Consider the following 9242-nt stretch of genomic DNA (forward strand, 5'->3'; position numbering starts at 1 on the left):
TGTCCAGTTTACCACAGGCTTTCCATTTTACTGAACAGTGTTTGAGAATGTTCCCAAATAACTTACTTATTTTAGCTATTTACATGTTAAGAATGGTAAAGCAATCAGTTTATTTTTTAAATGAAATGAAATTTACTCTCACATTAAACTTTTTAGTAGACATATATAGGCAGTATTTATAAATATATTATAGAATTTTCAGTTATAAATGCATAATTTTAGCATTTGTGTAGGCAGCAGCAAAATTAAATCAGTAGCAGCAGAAAATCTGATATTCAAGAGGAATACCTGAGTTTAACCTAAAACTTTCCTCTTTAAAAAATGTAAAAATTCACTAGAGTTTAGCTTGCATATGTTGTCTCTAAAATTTTTGTTTATTCAAGAACTAGCAATATAAGCAAAAATTGCAAGTAAATATATAATGTGACGTGTTTAATCACAAAAATGAACAAACTGCAAAGAAAATGCCTACTTTTAAAGTAATGTATGTATAAAGTGGTGGTATTTGTTTTGTAATTTAGCACTTAACCATGATCACTACAAAATCCATAAAGACAACAGAATTAAAGTTTGCAAGTTTATGCTAATTTAATTGAATTTAAACTGAACCAAATTTATTTTAATAACCTATCACTTTTGGATGCATAATTTTACCCAGAAAATAAAGTCAGAACACATAGTTGTTCAGATTAGAATCATGTATCTTCTGTGTACTGCTCTTGTTGATATTGTTTTGCTGTACGCTATAACCTAATCCTTCAAAAAAAAGTCAAAAGAAGAAATGAACCCCCCACAAAAGGAGGTAGACTCTCAAATTCCTAGGTTGTAAACCTTAGATGACAAGAATTGTGTCTTCCCTCCCTAGACACAATTTTATTTAACAGATACCTAATTTTAGACAAATACAGCTATGTTAGAGACTAAATGAGTTATTAAAACTTTTCATTGAAGAACTATTAACAAATGAAATTAAACATATTAAATGAAATCCAGCATATTAAAAGGAATATACTGCATGAATTATTGAGATACATCTCAGGAATACAAAGGTGGTCAAATATTTAAATATACATTTTAGTAGAAAAATACCATAAAATCATCTGAATTGAAGAAATTGCACTGGACAAAAATGTATCATCCTATCTTGATTAAAAATTCAGAAATTAAACAATAGACAAGAACTTCTTCAACATTAAAAAAAAAGACCTTTAAGGAAGAAAGCCACAATTAATCTCATAATCAGTGGTACAATGCCAGAATCTTTTCCCAAAGATCAGGAAAAGACAAGGGTGTCCTTTTTCACTACTGCTTTTCAACATTTTGCAGGAATTTCTAAAGAGAGTCATAATCCAATCAAAATAATAAAAAGCATATAAATTGGAAAAGAAGTTATCTCTGTTTACAGATGATATGATTCTCTACAGAAAGCTTGAAACAATCAGCAAGAAATCTACTACAACTTGCAATCAATTCAGCTAGTTCTAAGGTGTAAGAAGAATGAAAATCAGCTGTGTCTTTCTATACCACAAATGAACAATTCAAAAATGAAATACAAAGGAAAGGCAACATACAATAAAATCTGAAAAAATAAAATACCTAGGAAAAATATAGTCAAAAAAGAGAAAAGGCACTTATTCTAACAATAATAAAATACTGTTGAAATAAATGAAGAAGATTTAAACAAGTGAAAACACTCTGTATTTGTGAATTACAAGGCTTGTTGGTAAGACATCCATACTTTCAAAACAACAAGTTCAGGGCCATTCAAAATTCAAATAGACCTTTTGAAGAAATAAAAAAGATAATCCTCAAATCCATATAGGATTTTAAACAGACTCATATCATTTTGAAATTATAATTTTGGAAAGGCACAATTTTGGAAGACTCACATTTTCAAATATCAATGCTTATTATAAAGCTATGGGATTAAAACTATGGCATTGGTATTAAGATAGCTATATCAAAAATACAATACAATTGAAGCTCCAGAAATAACCTCCACAAAATGGCCAGTGGATTTTAAGCAAGGTTACTGACTCTATTCAGTGGAGAAAGAATAGCCTCTTTAACAATTAGTGATAACAATTTGGGCTATACACACCAAGGAATGAAGTTAGACTCTTAAATCAGAACATATAAAAATTAATTAAAATGAATCAATGACCTAAGTAAAGGAGCTGAAAACATAGCACACTCAGAAGAAAATACAGGAGATAACCTTCTTGATCTTAGGTAAGGAAAGGGATGCATATATTATAGAACAACAAGAGAACAAGTTAAAATGAAATACTACATTAGCTTCATCAAATTTAAAAACTTTTTCTGTATAAAAGTGATGTTAACAAGAAAGTGAAAATAACCTTCAGAATAAGGGAAAATACTGTAAACCATATGCCTGATGACTTTCATATCCACAAAATAAAAAAAAAATTCTTAAAAGAAAAACCATAAAGAAAAATGACCTGATTTTAAATTTGGCAGAAAATATTTGTAACTGTATATCTGACAAGAGAGTAATGTAAAGAATACATAAGAAACTCTAAAATTTTAGTAGCAAAACACCAAATAATCCAACTTAAAAATGAACAGTGATCTAAACAGACATTTCTCAAAACAAGATGGCCAATAATTATACGAAAAAATGCTCCATATCATCATGCCTCAAAGAAATGCTAATCATACCCACAAGAAGCTTTCACCTCACTCCAGTAAAAATGGCCATATTCACACAGACTAATGATAACAAGTGCTGGCAAAGACATGGGGAAAGGGAACCTTAGCACTATGTCGCTGAGAATGGAAATCTGAAAAGCCAATGAGGCAAACAGTGTATTTCTTCCTCAAAAAATTACAAATAGATCTACAACATGATCGCAGTAGTGAGTATATAGCTCAAAGAAATGAAGTCAGAATGTCAAGAGCCACGTATAACCCCATGTTTGTTGCAGCACTATTCGTGATAGCCAGCAAAAGTAAAAAAAAACTTGAGTGTCCATTAGCTTGTAAATTAATAACAGAAGTGTGGTATCTATACAGAATGAAATATCATTTGCTCAAAAACAGAATGATATCCAGTCATTTGCTACAATGCAAGTGAGGCTAGAAGTCATTCTATTAAGGGCCACAAAGAAAAGTATTGCATGGTCTCATTTGTGTAGAATCTAAAAAAGCTGGTCTCATAGAAGTTGAAAGTCTAACCATGGTTATCAGAGGCTGGATGGAGTAGCGGGTAGGGAGCGTTAACCACTTGGTACCTAGCTACAGTTAGACAGTAATAAAAAGTTCTACTGTGCTGGACAAAACAGGACTATAGATGATGATACAACAAGGTACCTTTTTAAAAAAACTGATGAGAAAGATTAGGGAACTTTTTAGATAAAGAAATAATAAATATTTGCTGATGTAAATATGTTAATTTTAATTTAAAAATTATGCAATCTGTACATGTGAAACAGTACATGATATCCCATTAATATGTCCAGCATTTACATTTTTATGTGCTGGTTAGAAAGTACATTTTTAAACATTTAAATTACAAATGAAAATAAAATCCCTAAAGTGAATGAAATTAAACTGGCCAATAAAGTAAACAGACATTTTTGCAAAATAAAATACAAATTGCCAAAAGTACATTATTGTCATTAGCAAAATGCAAACTGAAACTACCATGAGTTACTACTTCTTAACTACTACTCTGTATATATTATTATTATTATTATTATTATTATTATTATTATTAATTTTATATGTACCAGGGATCGACATTGGGACCTTGCATTTGCAAGGAAGGCAGTGGCACCACTGAGCTAAATCCTCAGCCCTATCTGTATATATTAGAAAAGAAATTGGAAAATAGTTTTTGCTGAAGTTGTGGGAGAATCGGAATCCTTATACACTTTGATGAGAAGAGAAAGTGGTGCAGCTTCTGTGGAAAGCAGTTCAGCAGCTCCTCAAGAAGTTAAACTCAGAATTACTCTATGACCCAGAAACTCTACTCCTGTGTATATCCTCCACAGAACTGAAGCAGGGACCCAAGTAGATACACCCAGTGTCTACTGCACCATTAGGAAAAGAAGAAATGACCCAAGCACTAACCAATACAAGACTGGATGAACAAAACGTTGTCTATACACACAATGGAATATTATTTAGCCATAAAAGTAATGAAGCTCTGATACATACTATAACATGAATGAACCTTGAAAACTTGCTGAGTTCATTAAGCCAAATATGAAAGTTAAAATAACTTATGATTATGTCAACATGAAATGTTCATGAATTCCTAGAAGCAGAAAAAGTACAGAGAATTTTGTTAGGCCTGAGAGGCAGAACTGCGAAGTTTCTTCTGAATGGGTACAGCATTCTGTCTTGAAAAAACAAACAAATATGCAAGCAGCTAATGGTCATCACTGTACCACTTAGTCTTTGTAATTAATGTCATTGAATTTTATAGTTTAAATGGTTAAAATGCAAATTGAAAATTACATAAATTTTACCATAAATTAAAACATAATAAAGTTTAAAACATCAAGTTACTTAGAAACAGCACATTGTTTTCTATTTCTACTATAAAAGACAGAAACTTTATTTGCTCATAAGACAGTGAATATTATTTTGTGCCTCTAGCAACTACAAAAATCACCATATCTTGACTTGTATTACAATATAGAACATTTTTTCATATACCATAAATTTCATATACCATTGTTTCTTTATACCATAAGCCTCCTCTTATGTCGCTTTCATCAGTTTTATCTTAAAAAGCTTGAAAGTTCATAGAATCACAAGTGTAAAAATGTACCTTATAACAAATGCTAGCATCAGTAGACACAATAAGCCAATAGGATGTTTCCAGTGATGGATACCACTAATGTAATCTTTATATAAGCCCAAAATTATTCCATTTAAAAATGAATCACACTGGGGCTGGGGATTTAGCTCCGTGGTTCCAGCGCCTGCTTTGCAAGTGCACATTCCAGAGTTCAATCCCTGGTACCAAAACAAGCAAATAAATAAAAATTAAAAAATTAATAAAGTAACACTTCACTGAATAATTTCTACTTAAGTAATTACCCAAGGTAAAAAACTACCTTCCTTTACTAATTTCTGTTCATGTCCCAAAGCCTGTGACTGTAATATCAATTCTTTTCTACATAACACAAACAAGGCAATCATCTCCACTTCATTCATTATGAGACAAAAAGTTTTGGATCACACTCAGAGTCTGAGATGTTTTTTTAAGATGGTTGAGTGAGTATTTTCTATCAAATCCATGGATTAAACAAATTTGATAATTTTCATAAAATAATCAAATGTTCAAATATTTTGATGGACAATATCATAGTGATGTTTAATAAGTTAATCACTAATATTACTGTAGTTCCATCAGATTAGGTTATTCATTCATATTATTATTATTATTGGACATTTTTTGTAATTTCTAAAAAGATGTAGATTTTCTGTAGCACAAATAATGAATTTTCCTCTTTCAAAGGATTGTGTGGAAGTACCAAGTTAAGACTGATATTTCTAAGATATAATCATGATATGATATCTGTCTGCAACAACGTAATTAACATCTAGAAACCCTAATCCAAAGCAAGTTGATTAGAAATCCTGTCTGCTATGTAATATTTCTCTAACAAATGAGCCATGAAACAACATGGCCCTCTGTATTTCTAATAAGCAAAAGTCATTTGTGACAGATTTCCTGAATGGATGACATTGGTTCAGAAATGTCCCTCTAGTTATAAGACTCCCAAATTCTTACAGGCTGAAAAGAGTGTTGGTAATGCATGGATAGTGGTCATCATTGCCTTAATATTTGTCTTTATTTCTAAAGTTCATATTTCTTGTGGTTGAAAAGAAAAATCAAATTATAATCTACTCCTCAGAAGAATGGCAGTCCTATCTCTAGCAAAAGCCCAAGTGGGAAAAATCAGCAAAACAAAAAAACAGTTCATGTGTTTTCTCTTAGCTTTTCTAAGCATTTGAATCAATGCTTTTGCAAGTGAACTACTGTTTTAATCACATGTATGAGAGCAACTAACAGAATGCATGGCTCAGTTAAATTAATCAGTTAAATTTTCTTGTTTTCATAGACATTCCCCTTACTCAGCATCAGTGTTCCTAGAGAAATCTAAGCCAAACATAAAAGAGAGAGATGGGGGAGGAGGAAGAAAAGAGGGGGACTTAACATTTAGCATCGAGTGGTTAAATTTAATGCTCCCTACATAATATGATAGAGAAAAGGATAACACGCATCAGGGATTAACACTTAGAGCTCAAATATCCCATTTTTGTCACGAGTTATAAATAACTTCTTACAACAAGAGTTTAAAAAAGGCAAAATTCTAGGAGCATCTGGCATATTCAGATGTTTCCCTTCAGAGTTTCTTAGAGGGTGAAAACGGCCAAGGACATTTGGATGTTTGACATTCTCAACAAATGATGAAATACCAAAGCAAGTTTGTCAAAATAGGTTCGATTTCACATGATAAATAGTTGCAATTAGCCAATTGATAATTCCTTTTCAAGAAAAGTACACTCCCTGTATGAATAATCTCGATTGGAGAACAACTTCAGTTGTCTAAGTGCTGGTTCTTCATGGCAGGGGCACACAGGGCCCTTTCTGGGGCAGCTCGACCTCTTTCCTATCATTTCCACATAATGAATATTACTTATAAATGTCAAAACTCTTTTCTCTTTAGTTTTAGCCATTGTGATAGAAGCTTTTAAAATACATTTCCTTTTTTTTTTTTTTTTTTTTTTTTTTTTCGGTACAAGGGATCGAACTTGGGCCCTTGCGCTTGCGAGGCAGGACACCGAACCGCTGAGCTAAATCCCCAGCAACACATTTCCTTTTAAAAAGATTAATTATATAAAGCATCAAAAATAAAAACATCAAACACTTCTTTGCCATTTTAATGATAACATTTTACCATATACTCACTAAATATAAATGAAACAGTCATATTCAAAATCACTACTTCATACATAATGTCATAATACAGACATTCTATACATATTCATTCAATGGTTGCTACATCCAAGCAATATTAAAAGCACTGAAGATACATTAAAGAAGAAATCATATGCACACACACACACACACACAAACTCTATTTTTATGTAGCACTCAAGGAAGACAATGAGAATAGTCATGATGCTTTTATTTATTACATTTGTTTAAATATTTAATATTTAGAAGAAAATATGATAAATTTATTGCAAAATTTAAGACATACTTCGTCACAAAATCTCAAACCTGAGTGGAGCTATTGTTAAATTTTTCTATGTACATGTACATTATAAATATATCATCACAGTGTCTTCACCATTAAAAAATTATATCAACACATACACATATATATCTATAGGTTTTCTTCACAGTATAAATGTATCTCTTGCTCATTTGTATTATTTAACCTATGCTTCAGAAAATCACCAATGTATTTTATTCTCATTAATATTTTGAACATATTTTCAGTTAAATAACAATAAGGGAAATAAAATACTGTATTTTATCTTCATTTATTCATTTTAAGCAATCTTCCTTTTTTAGAATAGATCCACACTTCTGACTTGTATCATTTTCAAATATTTTCAAACAAGCCTTTAGCACTAGGTTTTATACTCAACTCTGCTAGAAGTTAGGCTGCATTCACTGTTTGCTATAGTTGAAGGCAGAGAGGTTAATGTGTCCTCTGATGACCTTGTTTTGGTCTCCTCTGTTGAGTACGCATTTCCACAGAGATTCTTAAATAATGTCTGAAACTTACAGCGCTGTCAGATGTAATATCCTGTCATTGCTCAGAAGCCCTATTGATATACAGTGCCGTGGAAGAGAAAGGATTGTGTAGTCTGGTTGTCTCTTCACTCTGTTGGTGGTTTTCTCAATATTACCTAAGCGACTGTACTTGAAATCTTACTACTTGACTGTAGTTTTGTTCTACCTTGAAACTGCTTCACCTCATGTTGTTGCTAAATAAAAAGCTCTTGGAAACAGGGTCGCCCCAGGGAGCCCAATTTCCAGTCCCCCTTCTAGCTCTCTTAGGCAGAAGCTATCTTTCTCTCAATAAATTTTTCCTACTCTTAACTTCTGCTGTTCCTAGAATTCATTCATTGATTTTAGAGAACACGAAGTCTTGATTCAGATAGCTAGCAGGTTTGGGAGTTACATTTCCTCTATATCATTTTGAAGATGATTAATGGCAATGTGTTTTTTACTGTACTCATTTTTTTATTTAAACAATTGCAGTATATTTTTATCATACCTCACAAATTGCCTCTAATTTGTGATATTAAAAATAGATTAGGTGTTATAACCATTTGTTGGTAAGTTTTTCTCTAGGTAAATTTTAAAATCAGTTGAGTAATTATCCAGGAAACTGAAAGCTAAATTCTGGTGAGACTATATTTAGCTTTATACAAAATTACCAAATTGCCTTTTAAAGTGATTTTGGGATGTTGCATTATCTGGACAATGAAAGAATGTTTCTGTGGCTTTACAATCCCTAAATTACTAAAATTACTAAAATATTTGGTTTTGTAGGTTATAATCACCACAACATGCGTGAAAGGATATGTGGTGCTTAACTTTTGATTAACCACCTTTTCATGTTTATTTCCACTTGTGTATCTTCTTTAGTAATGCATCTGCTCAGATTTTTTGCATAGTTTTTTTCCTTATTGTTGAGTTTTAAAAGTTGTCTATTTTGGATACATATTCTTTCCGAAAGATGAGTGTTGCAAATATTTTCTCTGATGTTTGAGACTAATCCGTTAATGCTTTTAACAGTATCTTTCTCAGATAAATTTTAATATGAGCCAAGTTTAACTTAGCAGTTTTTCTTCTTTGGTGGATATTTTTTGATGTTTCTCCAAAAACCAATTACCAAATTCATGTTATGTAGATTTTCTTCTATATCTGTGTTTTCTTTTTAAAGTCATATAGATTTCTACATTTGTGTTTTCTATATTTGTGTTTTCTTTTTAAAGTCACATAGATTAGAATTTTCCATTTAAATGAATGCTCTTCTCCAGCATTTTTTGGCTATTCTAGTTCTCTTATTCTTTTTCTTTATAAAATTCAGAATCAATTTGTCAATATTTATAATTTAGCTTGCCAGAATGTGGATTAATCATGTTGAATCTTTTGGGCAAGGTGACATTATAATAACATCATATAATATTTATACAATATATATATTACTATATATATTATATAATAATATACACTA

Source organism: Fukomys damarensis, unplaced genomic scaffold (genome assembly GCF_012274545.1).
Source record: "Fukomys damarensis isolate Sample0158 unplaced genomic scaffold, DMR_v1.0_HiC HiC_scaffold_26, whole genome shotgun sequence".
In the NCBI taxonomy this organism is placed as follows: Eukaryota; Metazoa; Chordata; class Mammalia; order Rodentia; family Bathyergidae; genus Fukomys; species Fukomys damarensis.